Source organism: Sturnus vulgaris, chromosome 1 (assembly GCF_052056855.1).
Source record: "Sturnus vulgaris isolate bStuVul1 chromosome 1, bStuVul1.hap1, whole genome shotgun sequence".
NCBI classification, from domain to species: domain Eukaryota; kingdom Metazoa; phylum Chordata; class Aves; order Passeriformes; family Sturnidae; genus Sturnus; species Sturnus vulgaris.
This window is the reverse complement of record NC_142243.1, coordinates 126,881,780-126,901,505: the sequence shown is the minus strand read 5'-3', so window position 1 is coordinate 126,901,505 and position 19,726 is coordinate 126,881,780. Positions and strand designations below refer to the sequence as shown.

At 31.9% G+C, this 19,726-nt stretch overlaps 1 long non-coding RNA gene across 3 annotated transcripts in view; it reads right to left on the bottom strand.

The window, feature by feature from the left end:
* The window catches only part of LOC106849882 (uncharacterized), a 32,842-nt gene extending 13,883 nt beyond the window's left edge, over positions 1-18,959 (bottom strand). The window contains exons 1-2 of one of the 3 annotated variants that reach the window (XR_015807795.1): positions 18,616-18,959; positions 18,233-18,424 (exon numbers count right to left, since the gene is read on the bottom strand). This is a non-coding gene — a long non-coding RNA (uncharacterized LOC106849882). The remainder of the gene's footprint in view (positions 1-18,232; positions 18,425-18,615) is intronic. The other 2 variants (XR_015807797.1, XR_015807800.1) reach the window with 2 other exon arrangements.
* Positions 18,960-19,726: the final 767 nt, after the last annotated feature.

Below are 19,726 nucleotides of genomic sequence, written 5' to 3'. Positions count from 1 at the left end.
GTGAATACTAATGCACATTTTCTTCTGCAGGAAAGGTACATAAACATTATATATATACATATGCATGATTATTTCAATCTTTCTTTTTAAAGAAAGGTCTTTTCCTAAATCTAGTTGAATGCAAGAACTAGACTAGTTTGGGGGTGTTTCTGCATCAGCACACATAGCATGAAATCATAATGTTTTCTCAATAAACATTTTCTCATCCTCTACTCTCCTCCATTTGCAAGCATGACCTAATATTCCCCAAAAATATAAAGACTGTCAAATTCACTGGATATTTTATTGGCAAATATATTCAAAGAAAGGAAATTAAAAAGCAGACATATGGATAAAATATATTTGAAAATTTAGGGCTTTTTCCCTTCTATAAAATCTTATCTGGCTGCCATTTATAAGTAAATTTAATATGGATGGTGAAAAATGAAATAGACATTGTATACTCAAAATTTTGTATTTTCACAATAGTTGTGGAATGTTCCAGCAGCTGTAACCTTACTGGAGTGTGATCTTTTCTAAATACATAAGTGTAACAGAAATTGTGTGCACACCTTGACAGCATAGAAAGAGGTAAGAGGTACTAGCCTACATGGTTTCCCTCTCAAGTTCTAAGATGTAGGGTGTTATTTATTTCAAAGTAGTTTCTCTATCACTAATTCAACTTCTCATATATGAAAAGGCTAGCATTCCTCTCATATCATACTATTTTCTCCAAATTAACATTACTTCATGGCATAGTTACCTTTTGTAATTTTGTTGTAAAGTCTATTTAGCAAGACTGATATTTTCCAATTATATTTGACCTAGAAGATAAAAGTCATGAAGTGATATAACATAAAACACATCAACTATTCTATATCCAAATTTACTTAAGCATAAATTGTTGTAGAGTAGATACAGTACATAGAATGTCAGGTGTCTGTAAGTATATAATGGCTATAATTCCAGAAATTTCCATTTTGAAGCAAGGCATTTGCATGTAGCTGTCTAGAGATTTTCTAAAATCAACCCAGAAGAGGACAATTATTCACGAATTAAGGGGAAAAGATATTAAATGGAAATATAATTTCTAAAGTATTTTAGAGATAGAAGTTAAAATTTATGTAAGCAGAAATGGTGGAGCAGCAGCATGCATCCACATATACTCAAACCTCTCATTGAGGTTGCTACTAAGCAGTATACATCATGTGGGTTTCCTAAATGACTCCTGAGATTTTACCAAATCAGGAGTAAATTATTCATTGGCATGCATTTTGGAGATTGGTCTCACGTGACTTACAAGCAATAGTTCTGATTAAAGAATAATAAGGAGAAATGAAAGGATGAGTCTTCACAGACATGACTCTCAGACTCTTTTTTTGGGTACTCACTCAGAAGCGTCTTTATAAATCTAAATTGCCCAACAATACTAAGCATGCAATGAAACAAAACTGGATCATATATCCTTAATTCCACTTTGTACAGGTAGTGATAGCGCCTCGACTAGAATTCATTTTAGCCTACAGCCAGCTTACTGGTGTAACTAAGGTATATTATCATTTCAAAGGATAAAAGCTGTAGTTCAAAGAAATAGAGTTGTTAGAAGATGTTTCAAACTTATGGTCTTACAGCAGCAAAAAGGTTACAATCTAATAGCTATTGTTAGAGCAACAGTAACACTAAATACCAACAAGGAAGCCATTGAAACTTTTTATTAGATATTGCTTATTCTGTATTAAAACAATATGTAATTCAATGTCTGGCTTTTTCACGTTTTATTTCCCTTTTCTTATTTTCAGTTTGGTTTTTCCTATACTGGTTGCTAGAAACACTCTACTATATGCAAAAATGAAGAAATCATGAAGTCTGAATGGAGTTAAACTTTGGTACAGCAAAGAAAATGTTTATACAATGCTTACTTACCCGTCAGCTGAAGTTTGACTAAATCCAGCAGAAGCCCAGGCAAATATGTTCCTAAAACTTTAATATATGCCACAAGGAAATTGAGTATGCCATTCTCCCCATCTTCTAGACACCTGCCTCTACTTATTTTGTAATAAAATATGAAATTGCTTACTTATGAATCCATAACAATAGGAGAAATGAAAAGGAATTCCACTAGAAAAGTAAAGATCTTTTCACATTTGACAGCAGCTTTTTGTTCAAGGGAAACAAAATAAAAAAAATAATTTGATACATATTGCTTATTTTAGATAGATGTAGTCCATACAGTTTAAAAACAGAAGTTACTTCTAAGATTTCTTTGAGTAACTTATAGACAGAAGTTTACTAATAACACTGCTGACAGAAAATTACTTATAAATTCAAATGGAATACTAACACTATGAAATGTTGTTATCATAATCACTATACCAGTTAATCATTGTTGCCAGGAACAAACAAACAAATAAACAAATGAGCTATTTGAGTAATTTGATCTGCTTAGAAACATTTTATATTTTAATGCTACTGACTTAGAAGTATTTATTGGAACAGTGTTCTCAAAAACATGACAAGCAAAATCTGGTGTAAGGTAAGTTAAGCTATTTTAAATTACCAAACTTCTGAACATTTAAAATTAACTTTGTGAAGACTTTTAAAACAAGGAATTTAGAACTATACTTGGAGGAAAAAAATTGAGCTCTCCTCAGAAGCTTCAGAGAAAATTAGTGTATTTCAGATGCTAAACTATGCTTACCAAAATATTCCTTACCTTGAAACATTTTAAAAAACACCCCCATAGATAAACTAAACCAATTATGAAAATAATTTTAAAATTAATATTGATTCTATTTTGATTTATTCTATCAATTTAAAACACATGAGTAGAAATTAATTACAAAACTAGAAGTTAGTAATTCTTCTGGCAAGAGGAATCTTGAACAAGTCATATCCTAAAGTTGTTATAAATTTCATGTGACAACTTGCATATAGACATAACCATGGACATTGACATTGATTTGCATGTATACACTCACATGTCACTGTGCATGTGCACAAACAGTATCTTAAGAGAAAAAAACCCACAAAAAATTAGTGAGTGGAATGTAATTAATCAAAGGAAATTGAACATAAAAATAATATCCTTTCTGTTATTTGTTCAATGGCATTATATACATCTGCATCTCTCCCCTCTTTAAAAAAGAAGGCATTTAAGAAATCAAAAGCAACAATGAAATTCACAGCACTTAGTTTAGGATAAAAACTATTGCGGTCACAGAAGTACATATAATATTTTATTTTCCTATGTAGAATTCCTAAGAATTTTTTAAGAGCCATTAGAAAAAAAATTCTAGACCATTTTTAGGCTGTATGGTCTTAGAAACTGTAAAAGGTTTTTTAAAAAGTAGAAACTAATACTATAATGCTCTACTAATTCTCTGATAATATTTTTTTGTGTCTAACTGTGAGATTCAAATAATTCTGCCCTGGCATTTACTAATTTATTCCACTCAAACTATTGAAGGTCTGATATCATAAATCCATACTAATTTGCATTGACTGTAGATATAAAGAACACATGCAGATTAATATAATTAGATTAATATAAATACTAAAAGTTACCATGTCTGTACTGTAAACACAGTTTGTCCTACTATGTGTTGTATTGGCTTTCAGAGATTTAGAGCACCGTTGATTAAGATGAAAAGATAATATACTTTAGTTCTATATTAAATTTCATGTGACATTTTGAGTAAGAGGTTAAAATGATAGAGAATCAACACATTGCATATTTTCAAAAGCTGGATTTATTGAGAGAACCTATGAAGGATTTTCACGAATTCTGTTTCAGTGGCTTTTTAAAGTCAAGAATGTATTAAAAAAATGTATGCTGTATTTTAATATGCTCCATTTCAGTCACATTTACTTAGACATGACGTACCACTTAATTCACTGAAGTCCTATGGCCTGTATTGTGTCACATATGAGACTCGATTACACTGTTTCTTCTGGCTTTATGACATATGAATCCATTAATATCCACAGAATTAAGCAGTTTTATGTCTGGTAGTTAAAGACGCGTGACTGCATTAAAGGAAGCTAAAAAGTTACCATATTTCAATGTAAAATTCTTTCTAATGAACTCTTTACATAAGTAAAGATAATAAATAGAGTCTTTAGAAAGATGAAACCTTCAGTGTACCTTCCCAAGCTACTTAGCTGGAGAACTGAATCATTGGGAAGCTTAATGGCACCAGTTGCTCCCAGTGGCAATCTGCCTCTATTGGGGAAGAATCAGCATGCATAAAAATATTACTGTGATGACACGGTGATAATCCAAGTGTTAGCATGATTAACTATTTCCTTGCTTGATTTGATTTTTATTGCATATTTATCTCTGCATTTAATCTTTCTTTTCTCTCAAATCTCCTTATTATTAAATACTTATTCAAGTAAACAACTACAAATTTACTGAATTTTAAATTTTTTTAATATCCTGATGGGTATATGTCAGAAACACTGGAAATGCAAAACGTCATATAAATAAGTGAAAAATTTACCTCAAATTTTGTGTAGTTATTCGTCAACTACAATTTCCATTGAAATTGTATGTAGTGAAACCTTCAAAAACGAAAATATTTTACCCAACCTGTACCTTTAATTTTTTGCCTCTGAAAGTTTAAGTATTTTCAATGGAAATATTTTGCAACCATCTGGTTCACAGGTGGCAACAAATTTCAATTAAATAAGCATTGTTATATGTTTTCTGTTCAAGGTTCAGTCAAACTCCAGAATTAATACACTTCTTTAGTGAAATAAAACAGCAAATAATCAATCTATATTGGATATGGTCTGGTAACAGTAGGGTGGAAAAGAATAATAGTCATTCTACTGTTTCTTCTATTTGCCTATTTTCTCATTTCCCACTTTCTCCAATTTTTTTTCCCATTAAAAAAAATACACTGCCAACAACCAACCAAACAAGTCCAAATACAAGAGAAAAAATGACCCTAAATATGAACAATAAAAGACAGACACAGGAAAGTTCATCAATTATTTTAATTTTTTTTTCTTCTATGTCATAAGTCACTTTCTTTTATTTCAGAGCAATGACCTGTATTAATGCCTGTGAAACACTTAGTAATAACAAACAAATAAATAAATAATCTGTAGCATTTAATGAATTATTGGGAAAAAGTAACTCACCAGGTCATTAATTTCTACATCTGTATTTAGTTGATTATGTGTGACTGCATACATATTCTTCCATTACATTGAGTGGAGGCCTGGTTGAATGTTTATCTGGAGACTTTTTTAGATTGGTCAGAAAACACAATTTATCACTTGATTGGCTCAGTGTTTGCTCCGGTCTTGATTCCACTCTGTGAATTGATTAAGTCTACAACAACCATAATGGGAACTTAGGGATCTCCCTCCTGTATTTCCACCTGAAGAGGAAATCCAAAGTTAGGCAAGATGAGTCCCACCCAAAAGAGTTTAAAAGGAAGTAATGTTCTTTTATGTTAACTAAATATTTTCGGTAATAACTTTCACATATTGAAAGTGAATATTGCAGGTAATATTATTTAAATAATATTTCCTTTTCTAGTGGAAAAATACGCTAGGAACATTCATTTACATTACTTCAAATATTAAGCTTCAATTTCACATACAGTACCAAGGCTGTTACCTGAGTACTGTAGTATTTTATCAGTTTTTTCACTGTGCCCTAGTCCAGCTGGAGAATTCTCACCTGAATGCTCTTCTAAAAGCTCCTCCTGCACATGGCAGGGTTTTTCTTGTGTCCAGCCAACCTCTTCTTCCAGTTTTTTTATGATTTGCTTGCTTTTTAAGCTTAAAACCAGTTTAGATTACATGGTATAATTTAGATGGAAAAGCTTTCATTCCTGAAAAATATTTCTTTTTCTAGAAGTATCACATTTGAACCAAAATTTTATTCTATTGTTCCACTTATCTCAATGCTTTATTTCCTGTGTATTAATTACAGGGATGAAAAGTATAAGCACTCAAATTACACTGTTTTTTACACAGCTGTGTTGAGTCTCATGTAAAAATAAGTAGACAAACAAAAAGATATATCTCTATATAAATACATATGCAAGAGAAGAGGAGGCAGAGAAAACTAGTTTTCTTGAGTTTATACAGCTTTAGCAATAGAAAATGAATTTAATCCAAACTTCCAGAGTGGACAAGAAAATTACAGTAGAGTAAAACAGAATGCTAATATTGACAGATTGTGTGCATTTTTTTCCGTTTAATAAACACCAAGTAGCCTATTCCCTTTCTCACTGAAAGAAAAATGAAAAAAAAAAGGCTTTATTTTTTTCCCATGGACTCTCAGTTCGTACATAAAAAGGTGGCTCCTGTGAGTTCCCATGCTAATTTACTGTCATAAACTGGTGTTTTTCATGTTCCTTTATTCAAATGGTACTGTTCTTTTTATCTTTGCTGATACCTAAGACAAGACACTTTGCTATCTTGTGCTCCAAAGTCCTAATCTATAAAAATCAGTTTTATTCCCGTACATTTTTCCCATACAGTTTTATTCCAATACATTCAGAAATACACACCCATCTATACAAAATCTTAGTATTCTTTTAAAAATTGAATTAAATTACACATCGTTAGCAAAATATAACATCTCTGAATGTAAACTGCTAGATAAGAGTTAGATGGTATCATCAGAGCAATTGTTCATGCATTCTTTAAAATTCTTAATTTTTTTCATCCAGCAGGAATATCATTAGGTACTAAATAATGCAACTACTTTTCTCACTCCAAACTGAAGGCTTCCTCCACCCCTGGTGGATCAAGATTGCAACATCACTTTGACCAAGAGACCTCAAAATTTCAACAATCAGGTCTCATTTCTGGATCCACATGTGGTGATTTTCTACCTTTCTACTCTTACATTTTCTTTCAATTTTTTTTCCTTTCCTCTTATACATTTTCTCAAGTTAATTTTATGGTTTTTATTAATGTTTTTCTTACCAAAATGGCGACATTTACAATTTGACAAGTACCTTATTTTACCTTAAATGTTCTAAAGTTTGCAAGATATTGAACCTCCTGAGAATTCTGTTGTTTTTCCTGTGCACCACTCAGAGTAAATCAAGCAACTTTCCCCTTAACCCACTAAGTGGACCAGGCCACAACAGCTGAAAACAAACAAACAAACAAACAAACAAACAAACAAACAAACAAACAAACAAACACCCCACCAAAACAAAACAAAATCAACCAGCCACTCAGACAAATTCCATTCATTTGTGATAGGAATCGAGTGGGATACAGGAGTCAACACTACAATCTACAAGAGAACACTCAAGTCTGGTGAAAAATCTATAATGAAAAGGATGGACTCTATATTGTCATGCCTGCTGATAAGTTTATACTTCAAAACATTCAAGTGTTTTTTTGCAGGCCTAAGGTTCTTTTAGCCTTAAGAAGGGCTCTCATGTAATCTTAAGGGTTACCAGACTTAGAAAGAGAATGTATATTGCCTTTATGAAATTCTGACAACTGAAATATCTATCTGAAAGGGAAGTCCAAATGAATGTAAATCAATAAACATAAAATCAAAGGTTAAATCAAACAGAACCATGACACTCTCTCAACCCTTTTCTTGGTTCTAGAAGAAGGTACTGGCTGTTGTAGATTATAATGAAGATGACAAATTAATTTCCATTCCTTGTAAATGTCTGACTACAATTTTGAAAAAATTCAAGAAAAAGAACAAGATTATTTCCTAGCTTAAAAAATTATTTTGAGTTTGTGCATAATATTGATTATGCTTATCCTTACAGGGCTAATATAAAATTCTGAAAACGATAAGCACGGCAGTATTACGTTTACATCAAGGTTAAATTTCTTTCATTAGAGTTTGTTACTTTCAGTTTCATTTGATGTCTATGAGCAAAAAGTCCTTTGCACACTCATCAGTTTCAGCAAGATGATGTCATTTTAAAAACCCAGTTGTTGTAGCCTCATTGATTGCCAGTTTGCCATTACAGTTGTGCATCATTCTTCCACCTGCAACAAAATTTTCCATTAGACACACTTCTGAGTTTCCCAGAGCTTTGCCCAGCTTCATTTGTTTGGATTGAAATTTGTCTTGCTGAGTTTTTGCTCAAGACCAAATTACCTTGAAAAGTGTAACTGAAAATTACATGGATATTTCTAAGGAAGCTATTAACAAATAAATATGTGAGAGAATGTGCATGTAGGGAGAGTGAGCTATCATCTATCTAATTTCTACATGCATTCTGTTGAAAAGTTTTTGTGTCCTAGAGAAGGTCAGTGCTGTGCTATGCCCCTTACTTATCCTTGGGGTTTTTGCTACCTTGTTACTTCGCTATTAGAGAAACTGCTTGCCAAATCTCTGATCTCAAGTCAAACAATATAGAACAGCAAACAAGGAACCCCTTCACTGGTGTTACTTCTGAAAAATACCTATATAAAAAAGGTGAATCCAGTTTTACATTTAAGATGGATATCACTTGAAATCTCTTTTACTTGGAAGCAGGCTCTAATGCTGATTTTACTTGAAAACATTACTATGGCTAATTCAAATATTCAGCATTCCCAATACATCAGAATTAATGTTGCCAAGTATAATTTCAACCTATGCAAGCATATTTGCATGTTTTTAGATTTATCACTTGGTAATATCCCTTCATTTAAGCATCTAGCTTGTATGATATCTTTTATCATTTAGCAGACAAATACTTAAACATTTTGATTTCTTATAATTTATCTTTTAGTATATAAAGTACAATATTCAAGTGCTGATATGAATGAAAAATATCTTTCACTCTATCCGAGTTTCCAAAACCTACAAATTAATACTTATGTAATTCTTTTTAAAAATCATGGACACTGCACAAAACAGTTAAATCCAAAGCAAGATCCTGTAACAAACTTCTAGTCAGTTCAATGGCAAAGTCTGAATTTGAAACCTACAGATAATGCCTGTATACACCAACTTACATGACTTAAAGTGAGAAACACAGCTCACATTGTGACACAACAAAGAAGACCAAATAAATAAAGCCGTTGATTTTCAACACAATGGTGTCTGAGTGTTTCATAAATATCAGCATCCATGATATGAGAATACATCTCTATCATCATTTTCTACATAGTCAGCTGAAGTAAACAGAATTGGGAACATAGAGTAAAAGAAGATAAGGAGGGTCACATTAGGCAAAAAGAAATGTGAAATGCTTTCTATCAGAGCTCTCATTTGGGATATAGGAGAACAGAGATTAATTTCTCTTTTATTTTGAACTAACAGTTTGAACTAACATTATTATATGTTGATCTAAGAGGAATTGCTCTCTAGCCTGTCTTGTAGAGCTTTCCCCTTTCCACAGGCAAGTTTAGCAGTTCTTGAAAAACTGAGGGACAGAAAAACTTGTATGTGCTCAGGAGCTATTGTCCTACACTGCAATGAGAATGACCTTGGCACAAACTCCCAGTCAGACAGGACACAAATGAATATTGTTTTCTCATGTATTTTGTAAATCTTCTTTGTGAGGACCTTTAATTGTTCAAAGCAAATTAACATTGGCTACAGTTCTTCTTGGCAAAGTTGAGTCTGCCACAGATCAGACAGCAGCGTCTCACACTGGTTATTCAGAAAAATTTAGAGGTATTATCTTCATTATGTCTGAAGTAAAGGACGGGAAAGTGTCTAATTCTCCAGTTGTCTTCATCACACAACAAAATTTCCTAGAGTTTTCTTCTTATTCATAAACTATAAAACTTCCTATTAAAAAAAAACACAAAAACCCAACAAAACAAAACAGGAGCAAAGATTCAACTTACTTCAGTGTATGTCCTTGATCACTGCTTTTCCTGTGGTTCTAAGAAAGCATCATGGTAAATGACAGAATTTTGGCATAAAAATCAGACATTTTTAGAATTTGAAAAAAAAAAGCTGCTCATCTGAAGTTGTAAAGGTCGAGGGTTTTTTTATCTATTAATTATGAAGAATGGAAAGAATTAACTTTGAAAGAAAACTGTATTCCCCTACAAAACCATAGGGTTCTGAAAATTTTTGGCCCAGCTAAAACACAAAGCAAAATAAAATGTTTAAACCACATGCACAGAATCACAGGTTTAAAAACTTTGCAGTATTTTTAAGTCATAAGTCATAACCTATTTTTATTTTCTTAATATGCTGCGTCTTTTAAATATATGCTTCATTTCTTAGTCATCTGGCCCTGTCCCATGTTGGAATTGCTCCCTGCTGTTAATTAGAGGTGACCATGATTTGATTAATCTCAAACATGTGTTATATATGCACACTATGGAAAACTGTATTCTATATTTTCTACTTTAAACATTTTTGAATGTAATGGAAAGAAGCCAAACATTTTTTAAGGACCTAATCTTATCTTAATGAACAATATGGATACGATCAAATAAGACATTCTAATCCATTTAAAGTGTTAAAAGTTCACAGAAATATGCACTAATCATGTACAGTATTTATCAATGTAATACAAACAAGGTTTCAAATGCATACCACCTGAGCATCATTGCTATCTGTAAATCAGAAGTTCTCTCAATTTAGACAAAGGTTTGTTACAGTTTGAAAATGTGCTTTACCTGACCCCACATTGTTGGATGTTACCTATGCAGACTTTTTTAAAGATATTAACCATATTTTTTTATACCTAAAGAGCCAGCAGTCAAGGATAGCTATAACATTTCCTTATGATTTTATATAGCTCTTGGTCTTGAAATGTCTTTAATGACTAGAGTACAAACGTAAGATTATTTTTTAGGACAGGATAGTCCATATATTTAAATTACATTTTAGGGTTAGTAATTATACCGTCATATAAGAAAAATTCACTGTATAAGGAAAGCTAAGCATATGATTAAATATTGTATTGGTTTATAAGCATCTATAAAGACCACAACTAAACAGGAAGTTTTGAATATTTTATGTCACATTAATATAAACGCCTATGTATTTTTGTCCAAGTAAAAGTCCTGCAAGTATTAACAAAAGTTCACAATTTCCTCCAGCTATTCGAAAGAGATTATTTCTAAAAAGTTAAGTATAACAATTTTAATTTTTAAAAATGACAACTATTTAATTTGCTGGCTCTAATTTTTTTTTTGATGTACAACTCTGTTTTTATTAATATACAACCTCCGGTGGTAAGTGAAATATAATTCCAACTAATTTTTCCTACAGCTGTATACAAATCAATAACCATAAGAATCCCAAAGGAAAAGAATACTGTATGGCCCTCCAAGTTCCTAATGAATGCAAATAAGCTGACCTTTCTTTGACAACTATGAATATGGTTTTTCACAATTTTACCACTGAAATTGCTGTAATCAGCAATTCATACCGAGAAAATGGAGCCAATAGTAGTTGTAAATAATTATGCATTACAAGAGAGTGTATGGCACAGTTACCATAGTGAACAAACTTAATAATTTTGGGAATCAGTTGCTCTAACATATTTTGTCAAAAAAAGATCTTCAAAGACAACACAAATACACACTTTACTTTTTCTTTTTTTAATATATTTTTAATATACTTGAAACATTCTAGTTTTAGTGGTCCTTTTCTATTATTTAAAATGCAAATACCATCATATCTTGAAATATTAATTTCTAACAATAACACCATTTTTATAGGTAGGGTAATGAGCCTGAAAGTAAAGGAAGATTACGGTCAAAAATAAAGAAAAAAGAAGTATTCTCCATTTTAAAGGGGCAATATATCCATGAAAATGCAGTGTTTCTCATACAATGATATAATAAAACAGTGAATGAAAACAATGTATTAGAAACAATGAGCTACTGTAGTACTTCCACCTCTAGTGTTTCTTTCTCATAAATACTCTTTGAATAGTGCTGGAAAAATTAATGTATAAATGAAAGCTATGGCATATTTTTAACATCTATTTTAAAATGAAAAGCTTATACAGGTTTAGGAAAAAATGAAATTTGAAGCACTTGTATTACAGCATTGTATTTTCTACAGAATATTTAAAATGTCTGTGAAAATGTTATTTCGCGTAGATCTGAAGAAACAGCATTCACATTAAACTTGTTAATTTCAGGTGCATGTTGATCTTTGAAAACACCAAAAAGGTCAGAAAAGAGAAACAACACGAGATTCTGGTTCATCGTTCCTATTCAGCAAAAACTTGAAATACATATGGCTGGAAAGTAGGAACACTATACTAATTAAGATAATTTAAATTTCCCTTGTTTCAAAGACACAGTTGACTAAATTCTTAGAACTAATTTCATTAAAATAATTCGTACTTTTTTTCCTATTTTTATGTTTTTCAATAAATAAATTTCTGATTTAATAAGCTTTGAATGCTCAAAAATCATAACAGGATCTCAACTAAAACTATGTTCATATAATACGTGTGATATTTAAAAAAACAGCCCTTCCTTGATGACATTTTCTCAGGATCTCTATGCTATACTTGTAAGTCTTTCATGTTCAGAATGAATCCCTGCTACCTCTCACTCAATATTGATCTTCAAGGCATTTCTTCCAATCCTCTCCCCAGTGTGGTCACTGAACAGTATAAAAGTTCAATAGGAAGATCAGCTGCTCATCCACTTTTTGCTAAAGCAATTTGTATTATGGATTTATTTTAGTAGTCTACAGTGGCAGTTGCTGTTTTTACTATTTAAATGCTTTGATTATCTGACCTTGCTTACTTTATCTTTTTAAGTGCTGTGCATGGGCTTTAAAGTTGATCAATAAGTGGGGATTCCTCCACCACATTATGTTGAAATCAATCCTGATTCAGACTATTTGTATTTCACTCTTATGAGTCCATCTGTCTTTCTTAATTTTATATTCTCTTTTCTTAAATAATTTTGTCTGCCACTGCAAATACATACTGTCAGGTAGATTTCCATTGCAATCAATTCAGCTATTCTCAGTCATAACTATAGTGTCTGGGAATACACAAATGTAAAGGATCATATCCTATACTTGAACAGATAATAATTTTTTGAGGTTTTTAAAAATATTTATGTCATAGATAATGTGAAAGTCAATGAACACAAATTTTTAGTTACTTAATGTCTTACTTTTTCCAGTTATAGTTCAAAATTAAAAATCAAACTAAATGGCACAAGCTTATTAAAATACTTCAGATTTGCAAATTCTCTTAGAGAAAAAAATAAAGCACTGGAGTCAAGCAGCCTTCAGCTGTGTCGCGATAAACCTTAGAATTTTCTGATTAAAATTGCGAACTATAATTAGTCCTGAATTTGTGCAGTGAAAAAAAAATGCTCTAAGAAACATTTTGTTATATTTTGCATTTTATTTATTTAATAAACATTTAAAACATTTCAAATTTTTACTTCTTAAAAGTTTTAAAATTTACCTTGCTTAATTCATGATGAAAAGGTTACCACAACTGTAAGAAGCCTTAGCAGAGATATGTCAAAACAGAAAAGGAGAAAGAAACTAAATAGAAAATCTAGAAATCCAGTTAACACGCTATGCACGGAGTCCTAAGCATTTAGGGGATTCTCTACCTAGAACATATGAAACTTACTGAAATACTACTTTGATCTTATTTAATATCTCCACAAAAGTTCAGAAGAAGTAATACCATTTCCCTGTTCTTTAAGTAAATCATACACACAACCATTAATTTGGATTTCCATTAAATTAATCTAAATTAGAATACAGTCAGATATTTCAGAGATTTCCTGTAATTTTTACATCATAATTCATGACTTTTATAATAAAACATCACAACTACAAAACAAAATCATAAGTGATCCTTAAAACAGTTTTCATCTTCAATCTTGTAAGCTTGTGAACAGCTTTTCACATGTTTATAGGGTAATTGGTTTCAGAAAACTGTGAAACTGTGACTTGCATACACATATGTTTGAAAGATTGGGGCCCAGGATGCCATTAAAATCTGATATTACTATTAATCAGTTTGCTAAATAATATTTTATTTTTTGTTGAAAATTAATAGGAAGAAACTTACCTACTTCTTCAAATTTTCTAGTTCTTCACCTGATTGAGACTATTTCTACTTATTCTAGGACCAGTGGACACTGAGGTCTTGAGAAAGTAGCTACTTATCCTCTTTTTTTGATGTTGCTATTCTTACCTTTAAGCCCTCCACACTTTTCCTGATTCTTTTAAACGAAATAGGAATTATTCAGTCATAAGTTTGACAATGGTAAACAAAGTAAACCTTTAGTGATGGATGGGAGAGCTTCTGCCTCAGTTGTAGCTCCATATGGTGCACACCATCATGTCTCTGATGAGAGGGGAAGGACAAAAGGAAACATGACCACGAATATCTTAAGCATTGTTGTAATTAGAAGATGTTAATAGCAACACAGCATAGAAAAAGTAGTGGGATGACAGACGTTTAAATCATATTAGGACTAGTGATGATGGGGTGGTGAATATTTAGCCTACGAGGCATTATTAAACTTATGTTAAAAACATGGTTGACATGAAAGTAAGCACATAAAAAACTAATAATAAACAGCCACTAAAAGAATAAAAGTGGATGAGGATTGTCACTGGTAATTTTCTAAGTGCATGAAAGAGAAATGGCTTAGGAATCTAATGCACAATGTAACCCGTACTCAAGAAACCAGCAAATATACTACAGTCTTTTCCACAATGGCACAATGCCATTTTTGTTCTTTTCTGGAAATTAATAGTACCAGAAATGAAAAAAGAGAAATGTTTTTTGGGATTTGTTTGTATAAGACTTCAGTACATCTATAGATTTTTTAAAAAATTGTTTGTAACTGTACTGAAATCTGGTCCTCTCAGTAATCTCATAAGCAATTTTAGTTAATGCAGGATGTCACTCCTGAAAATGAATCAGATTTTACTGATAATTACTTTCAGATTTGCAAGTGAACATTTTGTCTTCTCCTTTAAAAATTTCACTAACTAATAAAAACATCTATTTCATTATGGGGCTGTTCTGGTTTTCCTTTTAAGCACTTCTGGAATCTGTGGATGTAAAGAAGCGGGTTGCTTTTGCCAGAATATTATCCATTTAAAAAGTAAGAATGAAAATGCAAAGGAGAAATAGAATTACTAGAAGATGTTACAAATAGCATCTAATGGGGGGGGTAGAGAGGATGTGGAACTAGTTCAATACTTGCTAACATCACTTGTGAAGATTTTCATTTTATTGTGACAGCAGAGGCGAAATTTAAAAGAATTCACTACACCAAATATTATGCATTTCTGCAGAGCACAGCTTAAAAAAGACAAGTCTGTACTGTTTCTCTCAAGTGGGTAAATGTTAAGAGAGAAGAATCCAAGTTTCATGATGCAGCAGCACAAAGCTGGGAAGTGAAAATTATGTTGCAGCAGAGTCCTGAAAATATGACTGTAAAAGTTAATCAATAAAATGTCTATTCCTGTCTATTCACTAGAGGCCCCAGCTGCATAGCTTCACACAATCGATACTACAAATTATTACGATTTCCAGGTTCCCACTGGACATTCCAAACAAATCTTTCAGGTGTAACAGGCTTATAGTGGGGGGAGGCAAGTAGGGTGGAGGGCCGGGGAGTGGGACTAGGGTTGTGTTACCTTGGGTTTATTTCATCCAGGATAAGTATACAGCAAACAAAGCCTTGGACTTCTAACAACTTTCAGTTGTTTCCCTACGAAATAAGTGTACTTGGGACACCCTGTGAAATTAGCAGACAATGTTTTTACCCTGTTATAAAAATAAATATTTTTATTTTGGTTAATTAATGAATATAAGGGATGTTTATTGTTTTTAAATCCTAGTCAACCATTTCCCTTTTTTCATCACTTCCATGAAAAATAATTTATAACAAGGACTTCACAACAAGGACATAAAAGCATACAGAAATGAACCTTTCCCCTCAAAGGCCTCACAACAGCTATAGCAGAATCTCAGGACTCAGTGTAATTTTAAGTGACCAATTTATGCTGTGCTGTATTTTTCTTTGTATAGTCCTGTGCTCTCGCTTTGATACCAGCTGCATTTTCCAGATTCACTGAGGAGGAGGGTAGGAATAGTCCAGGATTGTATGACTTTGAATAAGTCAGCACCAAAGGGATGTTGCTTTATGACACATGCAGTACCCTTCCTAGTGACTAAATATAACCCTTATGACATTCCCTGTCCCAAAAGACCCAGGGGAGAGAGATCCATTGTTCTTGCTGTCTCCCAAGGAACAGAACAGGGCAGATTCTGGCTGGCACAGCATTACTGCATATACAGTATGTTGTTTTAAAGGCAAATTTCAATATTTAAATGACTTTGTTGTTAATTTCTTAGACTTATCAGTTCCACTTTATTAAACCTATTGTTCTGAATTAGCAGTTTTAATTTTCCAGATTCAACAAATAATCTGGTTACTGAAATTCTGCAGCAATCCGTCACAGTACATTTGGAAAGCAATGGCATCAAAAATCGAAGTAAAAGTTTTACATAAGATTAAATAGAAAACAATTTTGATAAGCTATAGAGCTAAGAAAAGGTTTTCCTTACTCGAAGTTTATTATGTTCATATGCTGAAGCAACAAACTTCCAAAGTCACTGAACAAGTGTAGAAAACAGAACAGAAAAAGGTCGGTTAGTTAATAATTTTTGCATGTGAAGAGATTCATTCAAGTTTTATTTGTTCATATAAAAGTATAAAAAAAAACTATGTAAAAGTTCTTCTGAAAAGTCTTTTAATGATTATCGTTTGGCCTTCTATTCAACCTTAGTGAAACTCATTTCAGTGAACTTTTGCAAAATTCCTGCTTTCTCAAAAGCTATATTTCATGACACAATCAATCAGTTACAGCTGGGAGTTTCAATTCCACTTCCCCCCTCCTTCCCCATCTCACACTAAGTTACCACAATCAGTAGTCCTAGAAGTTTGTATCTTTTTTATTTACAAAGAACTATCTACAAGATTAGGCATAACATGGCATTTTGTAAACTGAGGAATAACTTCAAATGGTTAAGAAAACCTACTATGGCAAAAGATTCAAGCTGTGTTAGGAAAGTAAATCAGTGACAGTGTTTTCCCTAGAGAAGTACTAGTAATGTCTTTAGAGATATTACTACAGGTTGAAAACCACCAAGCTATTTTATTTAAAGAAATGAAGACACATTACTGAAGACTGTGTTTCTTCCATGAAGCTTTTCCCAGCTTTCAGCATAAATATTAACTTAAAACATTTGAGCTGAAGAACAGATCAGTTCCAGTCTAAAAGTCATTTACACTGAGCATATATAATATTTTGCTTTAGATGCGTGATGTTTGTTGCATCTGAATTTAACAAGTCTTCCTAAGACAACATTTGCTGAGGTAATATTTGATTCTTGCCACAAATCTGAGATAAAACATTTAGCTCTAAATGTTCCATCCACCTCCAAATGAACAGACTTTATTTTTGCAGCCAAATTATCTTGTATAAAGTGTTCATCATGCTCTATGACATTACAAAAGAGCTTGAAATTCAGTCTGTATATATAGGGATTGCTTAATGCAACATAACTTTAATAAGAAGAGAATGACTGCGTGAAAAAAGCATCAACTGAAGTGAGTAATTTTTAGCAGTCTGAATCTCAAGAATTCTAAATAATGAATCACTTTGTGGCTTAATATAAAAGATAGTTAATATTAAGCTAAACTATAAAATTTAATTTTTAACATTGTTACTTTTTGATTAAATCCTAAGAGTTAGCCTTCAATCTAACATACTAAATTTGACTGATTAGAGCAAAAGTACTTTTTTCAGTGTAAACTCTTCTACAGCATACAGTTTGCTTTTTTTTGTTTATATGAACAACTTCATATATGCCTTGCTATTGTGACTAAAAGTTCAAACACTAAATTTTCTTTAATTTGGTAGCCTCTTGCTTAGAGGCAGCTTCTCTAACAAAAAAAAAGGAAAGACAATAAGACCCATATGTAACCTTTGGTCTCTAAAAAGACGAAGATGAAAATACCATTAACAGATAGGTAATAAACAATTACACATACTATTCTACTTCAACACTACAGAATATTAATTTTTAAAATAAACCAGACTCCTAATCATAGAATTTTTCAACATTTAATTTTTTAAGTGCAGAACGTGTTTTAAAACATACATTAATCAATCATTTAGATTTAATAGTTTATTCAATAGTTACAGAACACATTTACACTACATCTTACCTGAGAGAAATGATTAATACAGTACATATTAAAAGGATTTACTGCTGACTTAAATGTCTTTTGTTTCTCAAATACCGAAAAAGAAGTAACTCACTTGTAATCACTAATTTCTTCTTCAGAAGTTAGAATATGTTTTCTCAGGGTCTTCAGCTCTCCGTCTGTGATTTTCTACTGTTCTGTTCTTGGTGAACTGTTTCTGCTATTTGCTCACTTAGCTGCTCTTGAGTTGCTTTCAAGCTGGATTCCATTAGAAGAAGTTTTTCATCTTGACTGGCAAGTTCTTGGGCTGTAAGTTAAAAAAAAAAAAAAAAAAAAAAGGAAAGCTTTACATTTTAAGCTCAAGCCGAGTGACATTTTTGTTTTAAATGCAATGCAGTGCAACCCTCTGCAAGAGCTGGGCAAATACTGTTTTCAGGAGAAGAACATCATTCCGTTCCCAAAGCTTGAGAGGAAAATATAATATAAATACATTAATACCTCGCTTAAGTCTCTTTCATTGTATTACAGTAAACTTAAATAAAGAAACTTGGATTCAATATTCTGCAAACATTTAAACTGCTACCAGAGCTTACTGTATACATGCACATCCAGTATTTCGTTCCTTCTAAAGCAAACACCTACTGCCTTTGTATTTTGCAGCATAAGTCAATCTAGAATTCAAAATCACAGTTTCGAAAATAAACCATCTTTTATACCATTTAACAATAGTAACATGCACAATTTAAGCTTGAATTCTTCAATTTCATTATATTTTTTTCAAGAATTACAGAGCACATGCATAGTAAAAACCCGTTCTTTTCCAAGGTCATCCAATAGATGGCAATCTTTCCTTAGACCAAAAGGAACCATAGCCTTGCACTGCCAGCTCTCAGAAAAATAAGTGATTTAAGACAAAGACATTTTTCCTTTGTTCTTTGTTGACCATTTTCCTAAAAGATATATGTACTTAGGCTTTGATTTAAATATTTAGCCCTTAGTATGTGCACACATGAGTTTGTGTTAGTGTGCAGGTGCATGTGTTTCTGTGCAGACACAAATCCACACACATGTATTTGTTTTTATACTCTTTCATAAATATATGGCTTTAGATGTATAGGCACATGTACTTTACAGGTCCAGGATGTCGTGGAATAAAACTAAACATTAAAACAAGTGCTTCAAAACAAGCATTTTATAGCACGCAATTCCTTTATTATGCAGTATTCAAATTATTTTGAAATTTGACACCAGAAAAAGATAAGAAATTAGAAATTTTTTTGTGATAGCAGTTCAATAAGTATAATAACACAGGGATTTATCTGATCATAAATTTAAACCCCTGTTTTTAATGTGGGCTAATATAATATTAGAGTGAAAATACACCAGACTTCAATGAAGTCAGGAAACAGTATTTTCCAGGCTTAGATTGATAGAATCCCTTAAAGAAAAACGTTTGTGCTCTGTTAACATGATTCTGCATTTATTGTCTTTAATGTCTGACAACGTTCACCATATGCACAGGATCTAAATTCAGCTATCATATCTTCCTTTATGAATTCAGAATATTCAGAAGATCAATTTCCTTATATAAAAAAAATTGCTTTGTTCT